We start from the raw sequence: 24813 nt of genomic DNA, 5'->3' as shown, positions 1-24813 counted from the left end.
GTTCAAAGTTGACAATGGGTTTTTGGCTTTCCTTTGCTGGCAACCTCCGGTTTGATATTCAGCCTCTACGAGATTCAAGAAGTTTCTACCAACGAAACTTAATGTGTTCGCTGGGTGAAGGGCGTACCCAGCTGTAGAGTTCGATTGACGCGCATAGAAAGAAACGTTGCTATACTGTCATATCATTTAGTTTTTTTTCCGGTTGCCAATCTGCCTGTTTCGCAATAGACGCATACTCGGGTTACAAATAAAACGATACTGTTTAAACGCTGTTGTACACCTTACTCCTCAAAAGAAACGAAATACCTTTACCTGCTACTTGGCTTTAAGACGTTCACAATTTTAGACACTAGAAATAAAGACGTGTACAATTTCCGTAACGCCGATCTAGAGCGCAGCGCTTGAGAAGGAGGAGGGAGGGTACGGAGTGGAGGGTATGCCCTCTTTCTTCCCCGCTAAATTTAGCGGGAAAGGTTTACCCTCAGGATGGCACACGTGACGTCGCATGCGACATCACATGTGTCGTCACACGTGACGTTTCTAGGTTAAATTTAGTGCGCATATTCGACCAAATTTAGCATAAAAGTTTCCCGCTAAATTTAGCGCGAATATTGGCAATGTTTGATGCGTGTGACCTCACACGTCACTTGACGTCACACAACACGTTATGCGTCACATGCTTCCTATAATGACGTCACACGCGAAGTCGCATGTGACGAAACGAGGGTAACTCTTGTGAGGGTAACCCTCGTAACCCTCGTGAGGATAACCCTCCTGACCTTCGTGAGGGTAACCCTCGTGACCATCGTGAAGGTAACCCTCGCCACCCTCTTGACCCTCGTGAAGGTAACCCTCGTAACCCATTTGAGGGTAACCCTCGTTACCTTTGTGAGGGTAACCCTCGTAACTCTCGTGAGGATAACTCTTGGGAGGGTAACCCTCGTGGCAGTCGTGAGGGTAAATCTCGTGACTTTCGTGAGGGTTACCCTCGCAGCCCTCGTAACCCTTATGAGGGTAACCCTTGTGACGTCACACATGACGTCATGTGTGACGTAATTATGGCAAACGTCCCATAATATAACGCGCAGTTACGCCGACTGCGACGGCAACGGCGTCACCGCTCAAACTGGAAACGGGCGCCTAAGAGCTGCGCTTTAAAAGTAACGAAGTACGTTACTCGTTACCGAAGAAGTAACCAGATAGAAGAAACTCGTTACTAGTAACGAGTTACCTAAATGCCTGCACTGAAGGTAGGTTCCCCATTGCGCCTGAACGATGCCGTAGAAATTTGTAATGAAAACGAAACCTGTGTTGAATGCATGGCGCCACCTAGGAATAATGGAGGCAAACAGAATCGCTTCCCTCGGTTCTCCTTAGATGGCGCCCTGTCCTCGAGCCATCCCCCCAATCCTGGGTGAGGACATTGCGCCCTCTTTGAAGGCGACCCTATTATCCTTAGGTAATAAATGACCCGTCATCCCCGGAGGCTAGCTGGAAAGAAGAGGGTATCGATAAGGCGTGCACGAAATGCCTGTTAGTGTGCCGGTCGTCTCCGAGGCCAAAGCGAGAGCGATCATTTCTGCAGGGCCACGCCGTTCGTCGTGGAGACCTTTCCGTGAGACGCTCGAGAGACGACTAGAGCTCCTATGTAAGCTTTCCAATAATGCTAACACTTCCCTGCGTACAAAGTCAACACACTATGAAAATACATACACACAAAGGAAGAACTCTCACGCAGCGCTGAGTGTCAACTCTGGGATATATTAAACATCATCTTCGTTATCTTTTACTCGTATGCACAAAGAAGAATTTCTTAATGACCGACTTCGAGAATATAACAACATTGCCATTATTGCCATCTCAGCATCCATTGCGGAGATTTTGGAGGCTCCCCCGTTCTAAACAAAAGCGTGGTACTGGGACGAAGCAAGAACAAGGTGACTAGAAAAATATTTGAAGCCACTAGAAGAGACATGCTAGATGGATTATGTGTTAGTATCCCGTCGATTGCCTATCCCCCGAAGAACAAAAAGTTAGATGATTTAGAAAAACCTCCGCAGTGACTTTTACTGTAGTTGGAATTTCTCCCTTCCTCTTTCATTTCCTTTTCTTTTCCTAATTTGGTATATTATTCTTATTTCGTTTTCTTACCTTTCTTGGTTCTCCTCTCTCGCTTTGTTTTCTTTCTTTTTTTGTTCTTCTTTTTGCTCTCCTGTTTCTCTTGGTTATGTTTTGACATTTCCCTCTTCTTAGTGCTTAAGTGTAAGAGATAACGAATAGGATGTTTAATATATTCTACAGTCGACGGTCAGCGCTCCGTGAGAGTTCTTTCTTTGTGTGTATGAACTTCTTATCGTGTGTTGTTTTTGTGCGCTATGAAGTGTTAGCGTGAATGACCAACTCGCCCAAGTTAAAGTACAAACTTTGCAGTAATTCGAAAACTAATATTCTTCGCTTCAACAGAACCTGGGTTCGCTTCAACAGAACCTGGGTTGAAGTGAACGTTGACACTGAAGGGAACATTTTCAGGAACACATGTCGCCCCGGTCTTGGCCGTCCAATAAAATGTGTACATAGGGGTAAAATCCAACTATCTGGATAAATCGCTCGTTTGGAATGAGCACCGGGTAAGGACACTTGTAACGTTCTTTAAATGGATATGGAATCACTGTAGGACGCTTTACCAACTCGTTACTTCTATTTGCATCATTTCATATTTATTTTTTCTCTGAACTTGCTCGTCTTCATATTTATTTTCCTCTGACCTCGCTCCTCTTTTTCTTCTACAATGCGCGGCACTGCCACTTTATTCAGTTTTTTACAATCATCTGTCCTGGGATGGCATTGAGCGTATTCAGTGACGTTATCTTCGTTAATATTGCTACGTTCATTATCGTGAAGGAGCGCATCTTTGTACTTCTCGAAGATTCTAGTTTACCGTTACTCCAGAGGAAAATATAATATTATGAGTAATGTTTAATGACTCAAGACAGCCGCGACACCGCGGAAAGGCGACAGTCCATACAATAGAGGCCCGGGGTGCACCGTCCGGTAAGTGTAATTATGGGTTGATTCAATGTAGATATGCATGACGATGTTGAAATAGAGCTTGTGGGCGAGGATGCAACAACAATAAGGAGAACAACATGACCTGGCCGAGCCAGTCTCGCCCTAGCTCACTCCCGAACGTTCTAGGTCGAATATTCGAGATATCAAGTGTAATGGATAAGCAGCCAAACGCCACTTCGCCGACTCACTTTGCAGACGAGGACTTGCTCTCGCAGTCTCGCTCCAGCCAGCTGTCACGCCGACGGCGCCACGTTCGCTGCTGCAGTTAAGTCGCTTATTTGTTTTCATTTTTTTTGTTTCTGGAATTAGTTCGCCCATTAGGCCTTTTTTCAGTTTACGCTTATTGAGCCTTTTCCATCCGCGACATCTTTAGTGGGGGTGCGTGGTAACGTTCAATGCCCCTTCTTTGTATGCTCCCCGACAAGCAGCCGGACCACATCGATTTCAAGCCTTGAAGAACTTCCTTTTGTTAGAGCAAGACGGAGTACGAACAAGCCTCCGTACTCAATCCTAGCCGCCGGAATTCGGTTTATTGCTAAAAAGAGCCAAGGAATGGGAGGACGAACCTGTAGGTGTTTTTCCCAGCATTAGCCGACCGAGACCCCTGCTACTGTATTCCTCGTTGTGTCGCACCTCACACTTCACACGCGTGTCGCACCTTGCACTTCGAGGACCTTCTGCGACGATGTATATGTGGACATGGACGACTGGACGAATCAGTACGAACGTGTTTCCCGTCACAATGGGTGGACGCCGAAGCAATGCCTGACGAGCCTTCGATTCTCTCTTGAGGAACAGCACGTAACTGGTATGGCAGTTGCGAAGAGGATCACCACCTGTCGAGCATGTAAGAATGAGTCACGCCGAGCGTTTGCGACCCAGCAGCGACGTGAACTCCCTGAGAAGCTGCATGAGCAAAGGATTCGCTGCCCCTACGAGAGCATCGTCAGCTTCGCATAGTCAGTTTCGCCTTAGTCTCTCTATAAAGTCACCGCCAGATGCCAAAATGTCAGTTTGCCGCTGTTTGATTGGAAACATAAGCGATTTCTGGAAATGTTCCAAGGAAAAATCGTGATTGACGAAGCCTTACTAGCATTGGCGTTGCCAAGGATTTTGTTTCGAGTTTGTGGCGGGGTGGGGCGAGGGGGGGCGGCGTTCTCAAACGCCTGGAATCTCCACTATTGGAAAGTCAGTATGTGGGGGGCAGGGGGTTAACGCTACGCTGAGGCGCAGCACCTACACCCCCCAACCCTCCACCCCGAAAAACATTCTTTTTACTTATGAAGGGGCTAAACATTATAAGCCCCCCCCCCCCCTCCCCTGGGTATGCCGCTGCCCACACTCAGCAAAATAAGTTGATGGCCTAGTTGGTTGAACACAGTATACAAAATTAGCGCAACAGGGGCGTCCCCTGTTGCGCTAATTGTGTGTACTACGCCCACACTCAGGTGGTAATGAATGGTCTCAAGTACCACGAAAGAGACAAAGTTTACCATTGAACATTTCAGACAAGCACATACCTTTGAATGTGCCAATATGGTAACAGTTAGTTGTGAAATCTTATGCCTCTTATTAGGGCTGTCTGCGCTACTCTATGTAGAAATAGTGTTTGGAGATATGTATAATTTGTTTTTGCATTAAAAACACAAAAATTTATAATTCCTTCGGTAAAGAAGCAATGCGTTTTTAAACAAAATTCGTGCGCTTGCCCCGACACATTACGCTTTAGGCTATACCATGTCATAACAATTGACATTAGCGTATGACGTCACTTCTGTGACTATTGATATTTGAGAAGAGAGTTGACTGTTTCTTTTTAAATAGTTTACAATAATAGTTTTTGTAAAGCGGAACATTAGAAGACTAATGTACTTTCGAAATCATGGATCTGATTTGCGGCTCGAAGGTGCAGAAGAGATCTGATGCATTTCTTTTGGAAAACCAACATAACAAAAAAATTTCTGTAGACATTTCGGCGTAAGCCATTCATATATTATTTTTTTAGAAGCAACGCATATGCCAACTGAACGTAAATAGAGCCAACCAACATACAAGAATACGCAAAAGTTCATACTCACCGAGTATCTTGTGGGCGATGGGCTGGTGGCCGCAGTTAGCACGCCACTCAGGATTTTGCGTTCCACCGTACAAGGGTGGAACGCAAAACTCTTTACACGAGTAATCCGTGCAGGACTCACAACTGATTCCCCTCATGTCACCGTTCGTAGCCATTGCCTCACTCTGAAACATGGATTTTAACGGTCATTCAACGCACGTTGTAAACCTGGACCTAAAGAGCCTAGAATACAAAATAGAAACAAGCAAACTTCCGTTCATACATTTTTCGCGCGTGTGCGGCACAGAAATTCAACTAGCCGCAGAAAACAAAGGATGCAATAAACATCATGCATACAGTTAAAAAAAAAGGCTCGAGGTACACTTAAGCTCTTCTTATGAATTGTGAATGCGAAAGCACGCATGCCGCTCTTTAATCCCTTCTTTGATCTGCGTTGTAGAACCCGCTGACCTTGGGCGTGGAACGGTGAAGCCGCTGCCTCGCGGACACGTAGCACCATCGGGTGAGCGGTCGTTCAAACATTCGTGTGTCTTGCGGCGCGAAAAAAAGAACAGACAGCGACGTAGTTCCCAGCAGAACGAACCCCTTGGTTTATTCCTTGCGCCGTACAACCGATAAGTGGCGAGCGAACGCGGTGATCCGTGATAACACAACAGTCTGATATTACAGTCAGGACGACACCACACAATCTGATGCACTGCGGCCAATGGGAACCTCATGGACGCGCGCCAGCCAATGGAACCGAAGTGTAAAAAGTGCCGTTGGGTAGCTTTGCGCGTGGTTTTATAAGGTGCCGTTTTGCATGGTTTCAAAGCTGATTACGTCGGCTCACTCCATGAGACAGTTAATGCTTTCGCATTAAAAAAAAAAAAAAAAAAACACGGTCGGCGCCGACAAAAAAAAAAAAAAAAGCCGGTAGTTTGAACGTACGCAACAAAAAAAAAAAAGAAGAAATCATGGACTCCTGGGTTTTCATTGCCCCGTTCCCCTCTTTCCGCAGACGGTCGCGGCGTACTCGACTAGACGGTTCATTAGAACGCCACCTAAACGTGCGCAGAAAAACATCTTTTTTTTTTTTTTGTGGTTTGAAGTAGATGGCTGCCCCCCCTGATTCACGGACACACTATGGCTTTTTTCTCGCCTCCCACTTATAGAAAAAATTCATAACCATTCCAACGCTAGCGATGTCTACACTGTAACGTTGTCGAGTAAACTGCTTAATTCTAGAAGCCCCCCCCCCAAAAAAAAACGAAAAATCGGCAACATCGTTTGAGTCAGTCAACGCTTTCGGGCGGTCAACCGCAAGCATTTAGAGTACACACCAAGAAAGGAATTGGCATGCCAAGCTTAGAAACTCTGACTACATGAGCTAGGGTACCTTTATCTGCACGTTGCCTTAGGGAGGGTGATGCCATCCTTTGTAGCACCCGATGCCGACAATGCATATCGGGGAGCCGGGATCAGCGAGTGCGCATGAGCAACTTCCTCTGTTAAGGAACTCTTTGGATGAAATTATTGAGCAGATGTGCAGAAACAATATCATATTGCCAGTTTGCCGTAACGTGAAAACGAAATCTGGAGTGACACAGAAGGAGCGGTGTCAAACATTATCAAAAAAATAGTGACGCCTAACCTTGGTGAAATAGAAAGAGCACATCTAGTAGGACCAGTGCCGTCTAGGTTCAAACCATCTAATAATTTTCCTCTTTCTCAGCCCCAAAGGTAAAGATAACGTCCTCCTGAACAATGCCAAATTTTAAAAAAAGTGTCATCGTGGGTATGGGTTTTGGAAGATTTTTCACCGAGAGTACGCTTCAAAAGAAAAAAAGAAAAACGTTGCTAGACTTTGCCGCCCGGCTTAGGGATCAGCATATTAGGTGCACACCATCGATTAAAAAATTGCACTTTGGTAATAAAAGGTAGGGGTATGGCCGCCTGAAGTTGTCCGTGCAGACGAATGAGAGAACCGAAATCTATGTAAATGTTCCGTTAATCCGACACTCTCTTTTTTGTTGTAAATGATCGTAGTTTACTTTCAAAGCAAGATAAATTTGAATAAATTGCCGCCTATTACGAACCTGACATTTTCATTGGAACAGCAATTTTGTTGACGTAGAGCGTAGACAACAAAAAGTCATTGCTGAACACATCATATAACTTAGTATAAAACAGCGCAAAAAAAACCGTCTTTTTGCTTTGTTTTTTAATATTCGCTCTACCAATCAGCCCAGCAAGCTATCCTGTTCCATTTCACATCGCTTATATCTTAAAGATCGTCCAAACGCAAGCGGTGGTGGCGTACGTATTGCAGCTGAAGCTAATTTAAAATGTATGTTAATAACTTACGACACTTTTCTTGAAACGTTGTGGACACGCCTGAAGTTGGGTTTTCATAAAGTTTTAGTAGGTGCTTGTTATCGTGTGCCGAACAGAAACCTCAGTCAATTGGATGACGCCATGCATAGCTGTCTGGGGCACTTAAAGGAGGCTTACCGAAACGACATGTGTACACGAACACAACGGCACGCGTCCAGATCTCGTTTATATGATATATTCAATCATGGTACCAGTTTACAATCGGTCGATTTCAATTTAGGATTTTTTTATGAGGCGAAATTGGACTGAAGCAATATAAATCGTGCAAATGTGAATTCAATATTAATATGTCATGCCTTGCCACCAGCTTTGTAGATGTCTTCTTATGCCAATCCAATCCACTCGACGGTCAAATCGTTTTTTACTGCGTGCGCACAATCTTTCACGAAACACGAAGCTTCCCTTTTAACTTGGAGGGCAATGTTGCGGCATCATCTCTCTGTCAAAATAAGCACTGATTGAGGTACAAACGACCACTGCGTGTGAAATCCCAAACGGCTGTTGCCCTTTCTCTGTCACTTCCTAACCAGATCGAACGTGCTCCTCTATCTCACCACCCGAAATAGAAGAGACAACCCGGAAAGTCCACGTCTTGAATATATATAAGTCAACTGATGCCAAATGACCCTGGTCCCAGCTAAGGGTGGTCTTTCAATTAAAACACACACACACACACACACACACAGACACGCACATGCACACGCACACGCACACGCACGCGCACACGCACACGCGCACACACACGCACACGCACACGCACATGCACACGCACGCACACGCACACGCACACACACACACACAAGCAAAACGACAGAGACGTTTGGAGCAATACTCTTTTTCAAGCGACGGGACCCGAGAAGGGACAAGTGGGTGACGGGAGGCAAGGCCGGTAACTGGGTTGTAAAAAAAAAAAGGAAGGCAGAGAAAATGGGCCAGAAGTCGAGACCCGGCAAGAGTGCATTTTGGAGGTGAACGATTCAAATTAGAGGGGAAGGAAACGTATGCTTGGCGGCAAGTAGACGCCCGCAAGCCTGCGGGCGTTTGGGGCGATCATCACCAAAATCTGTCCTCTGCAAAAAGCACTCGCTTCTTCCGCGGTACGAAAAAAAAAAACGCTTTAAAGATGCCGCGCTTTGTTGCATCTCAGTGCGCTGTGGGCATACATGTCTGGTACGGACACAAACGTCCCCAGTTGGCGGGACATTCCGTGGCAATGCAGGGTCAAACAAAATTTAGTTTCTTTATATTTTTATTCTTTTGCCTCCTGCTCGAGACGTTTTCTGCAGCAGTTTTTGCTGTGCCTTTCCCGCACCAGGGCTTGGGACTCTTTCACGAGTTGCGAGGCGATTTGGTACACGGTAACGACGTTACTTCTTACAGCTACTTTCGAAAACTAGTAACTCCGTTACAGTTACAAGTTCTTTGTAGTAAGCACTAACGCGTTACAGTTACAAGTTACTGAAAAAAGTAAGTAGTTACCGGTAACGCGTTACCAGTAACTAGTTACAGCCCAAGACTGAACCAAACGACAAGATAATATTAGCCCTCGACTTCAATTTTTCAGGCATAGACTGGGCGACGCTTGGTCTGTCATTTTAGTGTTCAAACTCGAGTAACTGCAATGAATTTCTTGCATTGTCCAGCTCTTTCGGCTTGCACCAACTTGTAACCACCCCTGCCCGAGGCAACGCGGTTATAGATTTATTGTTTTCAGCAATCGTAACGAAGACAGCAAAATAACCGTCCTTCATTTCACCAGTGATCATGCGATTATGCACGTTGAAGCTACCTTTACCTCAAGAAACCGAGCAAATAATCACAAATATCTCACCCTGTATAACAAATTCCCTAAAACGTATGTTCAACAAAAATAACACGTCGTTCCGGAGAGCACAAAGAAGTAGCGGAGACAACGGTTGGTTCAATAAGGATAGATAACTGGGCGAATTGGTAAGAGTTCATGTTGAAAAGCATTGCGACTGGGACGAGGACCCAAACACGAAGAGAAACAAGAAAAGCGCTGACTATCAACTGGTTTGTTATTAGAACGTAAGGAAGACAGACAATGAAGTAAAAACATGGAGTCAAATGTTAGGGCGCTTGCTGGGCGCCTCGTAAAATATGACACCTTCTTATTTCTTATGTGAATGCAGAAATCGTTGTCTTCTTTTTTTTCCACGGGAGCTGATGTTACCCTAAATTCATAAAGTTCAGCTTGCTGGGGGTTAGAGTCCCCGAAGGTTGGCTCACACACGCACTGTCGTTCTCCGTGATGTTGTACGCTTCAACCATCTCTCGACAGGTTTGGTTGTGGTGTAGATATAATATAATGGTGACTTCTAAGCGTGGTTTACACCAGTATACCGCTAGATGGGAATAGGCTTTGCCTTTCTAGGTGCTGTAGTGCTCTTTGAGGCGGATGTTTAAGCACCGGCCAGTCTGCCTGACTTAAGAGCTCCCACAAGAGAAAGGAATGCGTGAAGCCACGCCTTTTATGCACGACACGAACTTCTTCCCATGCCTTACCTTACGTGTGTTATATTCTGATTGTGTGTTACTGTCCCTGCGTACACGTATAGCGGGATATAATCAACTTACTTTGTTTCGGCTGAGAAAACAACATTCACCTCATATCTGGTCGCGATTTTTTTGGGGTTCGTGTAAAATGCAGTGACGATAAGAGATAACTGAAGATTTTCTTGTCTGACTGGTTCTTTCAACATAAAATTGGAACTAATCTTCACGATTTTTATTAAACGATCGCATGCTGACAAAATAATAGTCTGGGTATCCTCGATACCTAATCCTTTGAATCTGGGACGTGAAGCTAACGCCCATTGTGAGAACACATAATTTAGTTAAAGGAGAATTCAAAGAGGAATATTCTATGTGATTATACGTTTAAAGAACCAGTTAGAAAATAAAAAAGGGAAGTTTAATTTTTTTCTTAACTTCACTGTATTTCACGCGGACTTGGAAAAGTCGCGTCCAGATGTGAGGTGAATGTTGTTTTCTCAGCCCAAACAAACTAAGCACATTATATTCCGCTTTACGTGTACCCAGGGACAGAACACAATATCAAAATATAACACATGAAAGGTAAAGCACGGGAAGAATTTCTTGTCGTGCGTAAAAGGCGTGGTTTAACGCATTCCTTTTTCTTGTGGGAGCTCTTATATCGGGCAGACTGGCCGGGGCTTAAACATCCGCATCAGAGAGCAGCACAGCACCTAGAAAGGCACAGCCTATTCCCATATAGCGGTATACTGCCGAGATTGCGGGTGCGAACCACGCTTAGGAAACACCAGTATATTATTTCAACATTACGACCTAATATGTCGAGAGATGGTTAAAGCGTACAACATCACGAAGTACAACAATTCGTGCGTGAGCCAACGTTCGGTGACTTTAACCCCCAGCGAGGTGAACTTTCTGAATTTAGGGTAACAACAGCTCCTGCAAAAAAAGAAGAAAAAAAAAGAAGACAACAATTTCTGCATTCAAATGAAAAAAAAAAGAAGTAAAGTGTCATATTCTACGAGGCGTTCATCAAGCGCGCGAAGATTTGACTTCATGTTTTTTACTTCATAATCTTTCTTACTTATGTTCTATTAACAAACAAGTTGATAGACAGCTCTTGTCTTGTTTTTCTTAGTCTTTGTGTACTCGTCCCAGTCGCGCTGTTTTTCAACGTAAACTCTTACCAACTTGCCCAGTTATCTATATTTTTCAATTTCCTTTCTTCTACAAAGGGCTCTTTAGTATGTTCTCACGAATGTCTTTACAACGCTTCCATGTTATCATCCCTCAATGCTACCTACGTGTGCTAGGCAAGGGCGGCCTCCTGGTATGCAAGATCTTCCTCCTGCCCACCGGACTTATAAGTCCCCGGCAGATGGCTGGTATCATCTCCGAATCACTCGAGAAGACTCTGTAGAGTTTTGCGTTTGGAGTGGTGGCAGCAAGTCCGCCATTTCAAGCAATGCCTTCGGATCGGCTGCTTTAGAAGAAGAAATCAACATCAAGCCTTTCGGCGTTTAGTACAATGGTCAAGCACCACGGCTAAAGCCACCGAGTTTCTTTGGAAACAGGCTCGTCTTACTTTACAACCGAAGAATAAATCTTCTCCAAGGGAAGGTAACGTTGTCGTCCTGGGTGATATACCGGTCCCAGAACCACGCCAGCATATCCTGAAAAAAAGAAAGTTTTGCTTCGAGCCCAGCCTTAAACGCGTAGAGAGAATGGTTTTGTCTAAGTTCGTTTGACGAAATGTACCAGGGGAGAACAAACCTAGGTGCACAACCGAATCTGTGGACATCTTACCGAAAAGTGAATGTAGCCCAAAAAAGTTTCCGCAGTTTAGATCCTACGAATAACTTTCTCACATCCAACAACTTTAATGTTATGTTATCTGAAAAAAGGGTTGTTTTGTAGTCATACCTAATGGTTCATTCTACGAAAGAGCTCAAGCATTTCTAAGAGAGGTATCGGAATATACAGCCGAGATCAAAAGGAGATTCAATAAGTTCCTCACTAAACTCAACTAACAGAAAGTTTCGTCAGCAGCCAAAAAAGAAGGAGATCTCACGGTGACGGTGTTTTTCTCTGCTAAAACCCATAAACTAGGAATCCATTTTCGCACCATAGTATCGGAACGTAACACTTGGCAACACGCCATCTCGGGATATTTACAAAAAACACTTCAATTTCCTTTTAATCGTCGACCCTTTCCGTATCCCAACTCCAATGTGGTTATCGATTTTCTTAGAGAAAACAATCCAGGGAGGTTTACAGCATTCAGCATTGATGTAGAAGAGTTATACCACTCTTTGCCTCCTGATGACCTTATGGTAAGCGTTCAAGAGTGCATTGTGGAGTATGACAACGAAACTAAGTTTAGAACGCAATGCGGAATAACAGGTGAACACTTCCTTGAAGTATTATTTGTGTATTTAAAATCTACTTTTATAGGGTGGGAGGAAAAAGTGTTCGTTCAAAGGTCAGGTCTTTGTATAGGGTCGAGAGTAGCGCCTGTACTAAGCGATATTTTCCTCGGGAAGATAGGTAGAGCTCTAGTTCAAAAATTGATTACGTCCTTAAATTATTCCATGAGCTTGGCCAAGGCCTTAGGTTCACTTATGAGACCCCAAAAGAGAGTCGAATTCAGTTTTTAGATCTCCTCGTTGAATTTAAAATATAACAGATTTGCTGGTTGTACTATCATAGAACATAAAAAAAGTTTGCTAAACTACCAGTCAGCGCATTCGAAACTCTTAAAAAGAGGCATAGTATGTTCGTGTTTGAAATCCGCTTTAACAAATTAATGTGTTTACACAGTGGGCGTTAGCTTCCCTTCCCAGATTCAAAGGGTTAGGGATTGAGGCTACCCAGACTCTTATTTCATCAGCATGTGATAGTTTAATAACACTCGTGAAGATTTGATCCGATTTAATGTTGAAAGAGCCAGTCAGAAAAAACAAGTTTAAGTTATCCTTTACCTTCACCCCATTTCACACGGACTTAAAAAACGTCGCGTCCAGATATGAGGTCAATGCTGTCTTCTCGGCCCAAAACAAAATAAGGTAATTGTGTTCCGCTGTACGTGTACGCAGGTACAGAAATACACAATTAGAATATAACACAGGTAAGGCAAAGCATGGGAAGAAGTTCGTGTCGTGCGTAAAAGGCGTGGTTTACCGCATTCCCTTCTCTTGTGGGCGCTCTTAAATCAGGCAGACTGGCCGGTGCTTGAACATCCGCCTCAGACAGCAGCACAGCACCCTTGACAGGCACAGCCTAACCCATCTAGCGGTACATTGCCGAGATTGCGAGTGCAAGCCACGCTAAAAACACACCATTATATTATATCAACACCACGACCAATAACGTGGAGAGATGATGGAAGCGTACAGCATTACGATTAACAACAGTTCTAGTCTGAGCCGACCTTCGGTGACTGACCCCCAGCGAGGCGAACTTTCTGGATTGAGGGTAGCAACAACTCTCCGAGGAAAGAAAGAAGACATCAAGTTTTACAATCATATAAAAAATGAAGGTGATATATTCAACGAGGCGCCCAGCAAGAACAAGAACATTTGACTTCATGTTTTTCATTTCATTGTCTTTCTTCCTTATGTTCTACTATAACAAACCAGTTGATAGTCAGCGCTTGTCTTGTTTCTCTTAGTCTTTGTGTCCTCGTTCCATTCGCGCTGGTTTTAGCATGGTTGGTTCACACATTGGTTTTGGTAAAAAATATAAAATATAAAATTATAAAAAGAAGAAATGCGTTTTTTTTCCAAGACAAACTGCCACATGTGTTAAGAACATATCCTCGTAAGTTTTGGAAAATCCTAAATGCCAACGTAATTTGGAGTAATTTGTTGTTCACAAACGTAGAAGGTGACTGCCTGCCCGATAACGGTGGTGGACATTTGCTGTGTATTTTTTTACTCATTTCCGTTTCCTTCGTCAGCGGAGTTTTAACTTCCATCCGATGCCTCGCATTTCATTCACAGGTAATAGTATGGCCAAATGTATTGACGAACCCCAGCCTCACCGCTCGCTCCGCCGGCGAGGATGCCATACCTTCAAAGGCACTAAAGATGTCAAGTCACTCAGGCTTTGATCTTTATCCCTGCTGTTTCAGTAGTCTTGGCATTGCAACTGTTCTAACTGACTGGGGGTTTGGTTTTCGTCCTACCAATTTTTAAGTGTGCCATTTAGTCCGACCCCTTCAATTATCGGCCTATCACCCCCAAAAGCATTCCGTGCAAGGTAATGGAGCACGTCATTTTTTCAGCTATTATTTCCCAGCTTGACGAAATTATTTCCTTTTTTTTAATCAGCACGGCTTTCGTCAATACTACTCATGTAATACTGAACTATTTGAGTTCATCACGGATTTGTACTTTTAACACTCATGCTGGCACACAGAGTGTTGCTATCCTCATCGACCTCGCAACGGCATTTGAAACAGTTCCTTATCATCGCCTACATTTGAAATGGTCCCATCTCCTAATAGACTCATCAATCGTAGAATGAATTTCAGCACTTTTGCGTGGTAGATCCCAATTAGTAAGATCAAACGATACCATATTTTTCAGAACCTTCGGTAACATCAGGCGTTCCTTAAGGTAGCGTAATAGGCCGATCTCATCTGCCAGTTTCACTACGCCATTGCTGCCGCAATGTATCAAGGAAAATTTAGCCTTTCTGCACGTGCGGCAACCCCACTGGAGCTCCGCGCGCGTGGAGCAGGAGACGGTACGAGCCATCGCATGCACGGCCTTCATACCTCCTGTGAACTAAAATTATTGCGGCGTTACGCACGCGCCGAACGCTTAGTGAGATTTATTTATTTATTTGAACATACTATCAGTCCCTTACGGGACCAAGATAGGGGTGTGATACAATGAACAGCCAAACAGTCACAGTCTGCGCTGTCCTGCACCGACACGATCACAAGAGAAACAGTAGCACAACAAAAGCAACGATAGTAAAATAAGAGTAACCCAACAAACATCCTGAGGCGCGACCGAGCGTTAAAAAATAAGCGATGCGAACTCCGACCGTTCGCGTGCATCAGCAACGATTTCTGGCAGCTGGTTCCGATCCCGCGCTGTCTGCAAGAAAAACGAGTATCTAAAACATTCCTGTTAAACCATTTTTATTTCACATGCCGTCCATGCTTAATCCTGGTTACTCGTGACGTGTCTTCATCTATATACCGATGCTTGTTAAGAAGAACCAAATTATTGGTAATACTGCAAAAAAACATTTAACCTTTTTTTTTTGTTTTCTGCGGAGTTGAAGCAGTGGCAAACTGGCTCTGTTATAAAGGGGGGAAACCGAACCCTGACTTCGGTAACGGGAATAAATAAAACGAAATGCGCGCCGCAGTACACTTTTCAGTTTTAACTGCAGTTTTTTAGCATACGGGTCCCAGACTTCGCATGCATATTCTAGCATGGGGAGAACTGACATCTTGTATGCAATCAGCTCAGTCTCTTGTGAGGCAAGTTTGACGGTGCGCCGGATATATCCGAAACTTTTATTAGCTTTACCGATAACATTATCATTGTGGTTTGTACATCTTACGTCTGCCGTTATGGTGACGCCAAGATACTTTTATTCAGTAACGTTAGTCAAGGTAGCACCCTGGAGTGTGTAGCTAAACTCTAAATGCTGACGTTTATGAGTAATGGTCATACATACGTTTTTTTTGTGTATTTAGTGACATTTGCCATTTTCCACACCAATCTTTTATTTTAGACTAATATCATTTAGCCTCACTTGATCGGTGTCAGACTTTATATCAGTGTAAATAATACAATCGTCTGCAAACAATCTGGCTTGGATAAATGATTCAACTATAAGGTCGTTAATATACAAAAGAAACAACAAGGGCCCAAACACCGAGCCCTGAGGCACACACAACTTGACATCACATATGTCAGACCTGTGTTCGTCAATACTTAAAACTTGTTTGCGATTTGTTAGAAATGCATCTATCCAGTCAACAATACTATTTTCTGAGACACATTTCAATTTAATTAGTAGTTTTTTTATGACTGACCTTATCTAATACTTTTCTGAAGTCTAAATAAATTATATCTACGTGTACTTTTCTGTCAAGAACTTCACTTAGATAATGCACCGTCTCCACAAGCTGGGGCACTGTCAACAGGCCCTCCCGAAACCCGTGTTGGCATTCGCTGAGAAACTTATTACAAGACACAAACGGTCTGACATGTTTCTAAACTATATGTTCTAGAATCTTGCATGGCGTTGACGTTAAGGCAATGGATCTATAGTTAAAAACAGATGTAGCAACACCCTTCTTCGGTATAGGAATTATTTTACTCATCTTCCAGCCCTCTAGAAGAGTTCCCGTTGAAAGGTGATTTTTCAAAGATTACGAAAAGGTACCTGGGCATCCATTCCGCGTATCTCTTTAGAAAGGCATTCGGAATTTTGTCAAGACCGATCGACTTGGAAGTTTTTAGGTTCAGTATAAACCAGAATTCTTCCCACTGAAAGTGTCAAGTCATCTGCATCTCGAAAGTTTGCTCGGTAACTCAAACTTCACTGGTTCCTCATCATCCTTCGTGAAAACACTCGAAACAAAAAGTATTAAACTTGTCAGCAATATCGTGGTTGTGATTAGTAACGCCCTCCTCTCTATTTATCTGGGAAACACATTTTGTGTTTTTTTGTCCAATATCTCCAAAATTCTCTACTTATCTCGGAAACACATTTTGTGCTTATTGTCAAATGTCTCCAAACTTTCTGGGGTGATTGTCTGAGAAACTGCAGCATTGTGACATTATAATGTTTGTGTCTTGATTATTTTATCTGACTTTTCAGGGCAGCGCTCAATGCTGTTATTTCATTTACTAAACCTTCACAATGTACCCGACGGAGTCTTTCTCTGCATCGTTTTACTTTCATTTTAGCTGAATAACTTTCCTTGTAATCCAGGGATTGCGTACTTTTTTTTCGTTTTACCTTTAAAGGTACACGCTGTATAATGCATTTGTGCATTAATGCTTTAAACTTCCGCCACAAGTCATTGACGCTTACTGACGTTTGGCAACCGAGCGCCTAAACGGTCCGTAGCAAATATCTAACTCGTCTAGAATAGTTGTATCATCAGCCATATTATGATAACCGTATGACGAGCGTACCTTAGTTGCTTTTAGAATCGGGTTCATGGTCAGAGAAACACTAACAAAGGAATGGTTCGAATTACCAGGCAGTATATCAATTACATGCGGTCTTGATACCAAGGAATTATTTAAAAAAAGAAGATCCAAGACTGATCCACTGCTGCGCTGTACACGAGTAAAGTCCCTCACTATCTGACGAAGGCCATGATTAAAGCATATGTCTATGATTGCAGCAGCAGATACCTGCTCCCGTTCACCCGGTAACATTTGATCCCATATCACACCCGGAACATCTAGGTCTCCCGCAATGACCACATTTTTGTGCTGTATCCGCAATCAGCTTACAGACAACAGCTACTTCAGCCCCAGGTGGCCGATAAACCGCGCCAATATTGACTTCTTGAGTTTCTAAATAAACCTTACACCACACGGATTCTGCGCCAGGGGGATGTTGTGTGACAGTGCACCTTAACCTGTTATCAACGATAATAGCTACGCCGCCGCCGCCACCATAACTGTAATTTCGTATCATATTATAACCAGGCGGACAGACCTCATCATCTTGAATGTCTGAGTGAACCTACGTTTCTGTCACCATAATGACATCCGGTTCGTACTCAATTACCCCATGCTCGAAGTCCACATTTTTATTCACGAGACTACGTTCGTTTATGTTAATCAACTGAAACTTGTTAGGTAGCGTATGTCATTCCTGCGCCAAAACAACTCCAGCCGTATCACTGGTTCTTTGTTCACGTACAACACATCGTTGGCCCGTGACGTCGTTCCAAGCGTACTATCGTTGACACTGTTAGCCATAACACCGCAGCGGCGGCCGTCCCGTACCCCCAGCGCCTCATAGCAGGCGCCGTCCGAAACTCTGCGCATGCGCCGTGTGGCGGACTGGCTCTTCCCGTTTGCGAGCACGCCCTCGCTTTGACGTCTGCTAGGCGCAGAGCAGGCGATGCCACAGCGCTGCTCGTCTGGTACCCTTGCCTCAGCGAACTGGTCTCAAACTCGATTTAAACCGGCGATTTTGATCGGGGGAGATTGCAGAGCCATTGGGGCATTAACCCTGTCTACGTTTTCCTTTTTTCGCTTTTTCAGAAACAGGATTTCGCAATGCATCTTTCACAATATGCGCTCGTAAACCAGTATGAGCGCAGCAGGTGTGATACAGAAATAGACTTATACTCCGTTTTACCTTAAGTCTGAATGCAGCGTACGCTACAAAACGACATAGCCAATCAAATAGCGGAAAAGGTGCAATGTCACGGAGTGCATCACCGGGGAACACAATAAGGTGCAAAAAGTGAGCTTTTGTCGCTTTTGGTTGGCCCTATCGTCTCGCAGCGTGCGCTGCGCTTAGACCAAAAGTGAAACGGAGTACAACTGCAAGTTTGTCTCATAAAAAAAGAAAAAAGTAGTCTACCGTGATATTACAATTAGTGGCGATGATTATCCTTAGCCAGCGGAGTCAGGGAATCAACCGTGGACACCTAGCTTACGCGGTGGTTTGCTGAAGCGTGTTCAGGTAAAATTGGCAAGCGCTGTGGCGTCGGCTGCTCTGTGCCTAGCAGACGACAAAGCGAGGGTGTGCTCGCAGGCGGGAAGAGCGAGTCCGCCACACGGCGCATGCGCGGGGTTTCGGACGGCGCCTGCTATGAGGCGCTGGGGGTACGGGACGGCCGCCGCTGCCGTGTTATAGCTAACAGTGTCCACGATAGTACGTGGCGCCCCCAATCTTTAGCTTATCAAAGACAAGTGCAACTTTTTGGCCACTCTTTTTATTTTCAGATGCACTTAAGAAAAGGTTTCGTGTCTTTCTTCTGACCTCGCTCGAAAAATCCTGATCAATGAAAATGTCGATCCGTTTCAACTTTCTGGTGTTGCGCAATTATGTTTTCGTTTCCTTAAAGTTTGCTAGGCGCACGATGATTGGTCTTGGCCTATCCGAAGAAGGCCTTACAATTCTGTGGATACGGCCCACACTCGTGAACATAACTTTCAATTTATCTTAAAAGATGTTGCCAAGCACTTCTTTCAGTTTTTCTTCTGTTTCTTTTACTGTTTCTTTAATTCCTTTTACAACCAAGTTATAGCTCCCACTGCGGTTTTCTAGGTTATCCACTTTTTTTTTATTAAGCTTCCTACACATTGACGTAAGCATGCTATTTCATTTTCGTTGTCTGCGATTCTTTTTGACAGTTCCGGAATTATGGACACTGCTTTTTAGACATTACCAACATTCTCCTGAACCTGGGATATGTCTGTGTTTATTCCCTCCAGTTCGGAAATAATTTGTTCAAGAATTACTGTGTCGGGACCGGGATTAGTTTGAATGTCGCCACAGCCTAGTAACAAATGTGCAATAACATAAAAAAACATTCATCGCTAATGACACAGGAATTGTGGGCTTGGCAGCACTAGCAAACCGAGACAATCGTCTTTAGCAAAAGCATAAAGACTCTCTTTACCAACCTGAACGAAGCGCAGAAACGGAATCAGTGATCCTGCCATCTCGGTGCCGCCTACCCCACTTCTGACGCGGTGAAAATTCAGCGGCGGGAAAACCGCCCCCTCTGTCGTTGTCGATGATTCTGGTGCTTGCCATGTCGGAGTCCTGGTTTCGGAATCTCGCAGCACAAAAGGAGATGTCGCTTTTGGTCCGAAGTGTTCGGACCGTCGATGCAGACAATCTACGGTAGCACCGTAGGACATCCCACTTAAACTTGTTCCTGCGCCGAACAGGATAGCAGCGGCGCCTGAATGAAGCGAAAAAACGGATTCAGTGGTCCTGCCATATCGCTGCCGCCAAGCCCACTCTATCGCTCCTCTATCGGTCTATCGGTCCTCTTTTTGTTCCCATTTTTATCAGTGACTTTTCATTCACCTTGCCATCAAGATTCAGATTGGTTGCAGACGATTGTGTCATATATCGAAATGTAACTAGTACAAATGATAGTCGCGCTTTACAAAATGTCCTTGACAAAATTTGTAATTGTTGCTTAGAATGAAACCATAACTTTAACATAATCAAACGCCACGTATAAAGTTACGAATAAAACTGAACTCCTCTCTCTTGAACTAAATGTTGCCACGCCGTATCAATATGTAGGATATAATTTCACGTAAAGTTGAACTTGGAACGAGCGCATTGATCTCATCATAGTGAACGTATCCAGAAAACTTGGTTTTATAAGCCTTACATTGTGCCAGGCATGCCAAAAACACGCCTGCTTGCCTAAAGAACTATAATTCTACCAAAACCAGCATATGCAAATACAATCTGAACCCTCATCAAAGTTACCAAGTCAAAGTCTTGAAGCCTTACAAAATAAAGCCGCCTGCTTTATTGTTGGTAAATACTCTTAAAAACAGTGCCACGAGTTTAAAACCAAATCTGGGTATGTAATCGTTGGAGATAAAAAGAAAATGTAGCGCCTGTATTTTTTTTGTTTCATCGAATTTACCTTTAGACAAATGTTATGTGGCTGCAACCAATATTTCAGCCCAAAGTAATAACAAAAGAAATTGATAGTTTTGGCATGACGCACTAATCAACTCCTCTCATCTCCGTTAGTTTAGTGTATTTCAAATTGAAACGCGCTCCCTGACTCTGTGGCAACAAAACGCGACCGGTTGTGGTTTAGGAACAAATATGATGATTTTTTGTTGAATTAGTTACAAGATGATAATCTGTTTCGGCTTGGATGTGCTCGGCATTGTGTACATGAATTGCGTCAATCAAGGGTACCTCTGATTTTTTCCTTTATTGTTTTATCGTTTTTAGAACACAAAGTGTTACTTGTAGTGTGTTTTTCTATATTGTTTCCTTTTATTTATATCCTCGCTTATATGTTACGTCCGAAAGCATGTCTTTGAGCAAAAATAGATGGAATAAAATGAAAAAAAAAAAAAAACATCCACATAACCATGCCTAGTAAGGAAAAAAAACGTAAGATAATATTTCGGTCTGGAAGAATATAACTATTAACGTTTACCGAGAGACACTATGGGGTTTTGGGTGCTCTAATTAAGGACTGGACGCAGCTGGGAAAATAGAAATCCGGGCAGAGCGTCCTCAGAGTCCGGATTACAGTTAGCTTATTTTTTTTTGTAAATTGGTGTTTTGTCTGGGGCCTCCAGGAGAAAAAATGAGGCGAATTTCGGGAGTAATTTTTTTTTGTCGATCTAATTTGAGCAGAAAATCCAGTGCAAAAAAATCTGATTGAATAATCAAAAAAGAAAAAGTTCCCGCCCAGGAGCAAGCGGATTATCCTCCGCTGTCTCGCATCTACTGTACCCTTTTTTCTACCTGATAGAGTTTTATTCTATGCCGACACGGTTTTCATATATTAAATCCAACATGCGACTTCTGCAATTAAAGCTTTACCTCTGGTATTTTTTTTAATATGATACCAGCCCTTGCTTCCTTGTTGGGATTCAATCATTAGGTTAAGTATGATTCCAACCCTGCATATCCGCGGGTTACCCGCTGATCATCCGCTAATATACGCCGTCAACTGGTAGATGCGGATAAAAATGTATAAGATTTGGTGGATTGTGGATTGAATGCGAATGCCTGCGGCTGCGGATGAGGATTGGATGCGGACATCCGCGAACCTGGATCTCCATATTTGCCGAGGCGTCCAAGAAGGGAATTTCCCGCTTCGACCAATTCCCATTTCAAGCTTCCCGCTGGTACCTTCCCGTTTTTATGCGGCTCAAAACGACCTTCTCGCTCCCATCTTTTTCCATTTCGCCCTATTCCGAAACATCCTGCCCGCTTCAACTATTAGAGAGTTTTAGGGAACCGTTTTGATGTGAAAGCATTATCTGTCTCATGGAGCGAGCTGACATCATCAGCTTTGAAACCATGAAAAACGGCACCTTTATGAAACCGCACGTAAAGCTAGCCAACGGCACCTTTTACACTTCGGTTCCATTGTCTGGTGCACGGCGACGAGGCTCCCATTGACCACTGCGCGTCAGTTTGTGTGGTGTCAACCTGACTGTCTTATCACTGATCACCGCGTTCGCTCGCGTCTTATCGGTTGTACGGCATGTGGCAATATATACGGCGCTTGGAATAAACCAAGGGGTTCTTTCTGCTGGGAACTACGTTGCTGTGTGTTTCTTCCTCGCGCCCCAAGGCACATGAGAGTTTGAACGATCGCTCACCCGATGGCACTTCGTGTCCGCGAGGCAACGGCTCCACCGTTCCACGTCCAAGGTCAGGGCGTTGTACGCCGAAGGTTAAAAAAGGGAGCGAAGAGCGGCGTTCGTGCTTTCGCATTCACAACTCATGAAAAGTTCCTAGGTGTACCTCGAGCGTTTTTGCACATACGATACGGTACGATGGGCCCTCCTGCACAAACTGTGCCTGTGCGAGTCTTATGTGGTAGCACATTCGCAGTTAGTTCTGGAGGAACCATATTACGTAGAGGATGTGCAAAGGCGGTTCCCTAAGACTCTCTTTTGTTTCATTATCAGTGGGGTCGGACCAAGCGTGCAATGTCTGTGCTCCTTCGTTACCACATTTCGCCCTATCCTGAAACAACCTTTGATATTTGATCAATAGCATTCACTTTTTGCACCCCTTTTTGTTGTGTGTGGTTCCTGCAGTGCTACAAATGAGCATAGCAGTTACTGCTCTAACCGGTGCACAATGACATGGTTCGTGCTTGACTATTATGATGGCACCTGGATGAATTACAATTTTTACATTACGCAGCGGAACCGCCATGGAAACCGAGGAGAACGGACCACCAACTACATAGATTCCTAGGACCATAAAATAAACGCGGTGTCAGGGCCGGCTCACCTAATCATTAACAGGTTCGTCGATCTGATCAAACGGGATGAGGCCTTGACAAGGATATCTTTACACCAGCTTGCAAATGGTGGCACTGTGCCGGCCAGGGGGGCAAAAGTGGGTCGGGAAGGACAGCAAATTATCAGAATTAGATTGTCGCCTTTCGGGTGACCTGATTTGCATGTTCGACTTTCTCAATAAGAAATCATTTTCTGTTTTATGATATTTTTTTCCTCTCTGCGCGAAAGCTCAGTGTTTAAAATTATTAAAAAAAGAATCGCAATCACATGTTTGTCAATCAGTCTAATTTATCGCTTTAGCTTTCCAAGATATCTAGTCCACTATTAAAGAGTTTTGGAATAATTCACGTGACCGCTTTGGGTACGCTAAAATAGCGTGACGATATAAAGCCTACGGTGACGCTTTCCTGCTAAACAAGACGACGCCTTCGAGGATGACCTTCAGTCGTCCCTGAAGGCGTGGTCTTGTTTAGCAGGGAAAGAGTGGAAGACGTTATTTTGGCAAAAGGAAACTTAAAACGTACATGCAACATGAAGTGGAAGCTTGAAGTGTATTCTTCCCCTGCAAGTAGATTGAGGAGGCTGTATTCGATCCTCTGGAGTGGTGAAACTTGCGCGCTCACGAGCTTTTGTACCTCTCTCATTTCGTGGATGCCATCCCAGCATCAAGGGCACCGACAGAAAAAGTCTTCTCAGAAGCGGGTATTAATTTGAGAGAAGCGAACCTGTCTTAAACCGTTCATTTTGGCGATATTTTGTTTCTTATACACAGCAACCTCCACAAGTAAAAGTTCTCGTGTACGTGCGTTTTCATTTTTAGTTTATGGTTTCAATTATGGAGTTGGGGGTTCGTATATTAAACTGAAAGCGATAGGAAGCGTTGTCGTTATTGAATATTGTGTTGTCAACGACAGGAACCGTCGGCACCGGTTGTCAACGACAGGTGCCGACGGTTCCTGTCGGCACCTGTCGTTGTACTCGGTGCCGACGGAAGACGACGATTTAGTGCAGTTTCTGAGCGTGCGAGATTACGCAACCCCAGACGACCTACTTTGGTGCATGAAGCGACTGCATGAACGAGTAGATGTGATCAAACGAACTCTGGCCAAAACCGTCCATCAACCGCCGACTGGTCAACGTCAAAATCGCGGTTTAGACAACAACGAGCCGACGACCAGGGCTCCACGATAAAATTTCAACGAAACACGCGAGTCACTTTGTTTTAATTGCTCGATATATGGGCACTTCTTGCTGCATGCCCGAAACCTCAGCGAAAACCAAGATGCACCAACTGTGGGAAATCTGGTCATGAGACGTTCGAAAAAGACACTCAACAAACACCAGTGAAAAGAAAGCAGCCGTTCTAACCCAACTAGGTAACAAGACGTGCGACTGAATGGCGCCAAACGAGAAGTATTTCCTGCAGGCAATTCTAAACGACAAGCCAATCAAAGCTTTCGTCGACATGAGAAGTCAGTGCGTAACGTTACGAGAAAGCGAAGCGCAGCTAATGAAGATGACCTACGAACCGCTGATCGTCCATTCACAATCAACGGGTTTGGCTCTGGAACAACGACACCTTTAGGCAGGTTCCAAGCAACATTGACGGTCGACCAAGCCAAGGCCAATGTCAAGGTGTACATACCTGGTGCGCGACGCAGTGAAGGTTCCGCTGCTTCTCGGAGCACCTTTTACTGAACAACCGCATGTTAAATTGGTACGTCGCAAGAACGCCCTGCGCATTTTGTAGCGTGAGCTACACTGGCCGAGGTTGAGCAGTTT

Source organism: Ixodes scapularis, unplaced genomic scaffold (genome assembly GCF_016920785.2).
Source record: "Ixodes scapularis isolate PalLabHiFi unplaced genomic scaffold, ASM1692078v2 PGA_scaffold39__5_contigs__length_11793443, whole genome shotgun sequence".
In the NCBI taxonomy this organism is placed as follows: Eukaryota; Metazoa; Arthropoda; class Arachnida; order Ixodida; family Ixodidae; genus Ixodes; species Ixodes scapularis.
The sequence above is the reverse complement of the archived record's forward strand: the minus strand, read 5'-3'. Positions refer to the sequence as shown.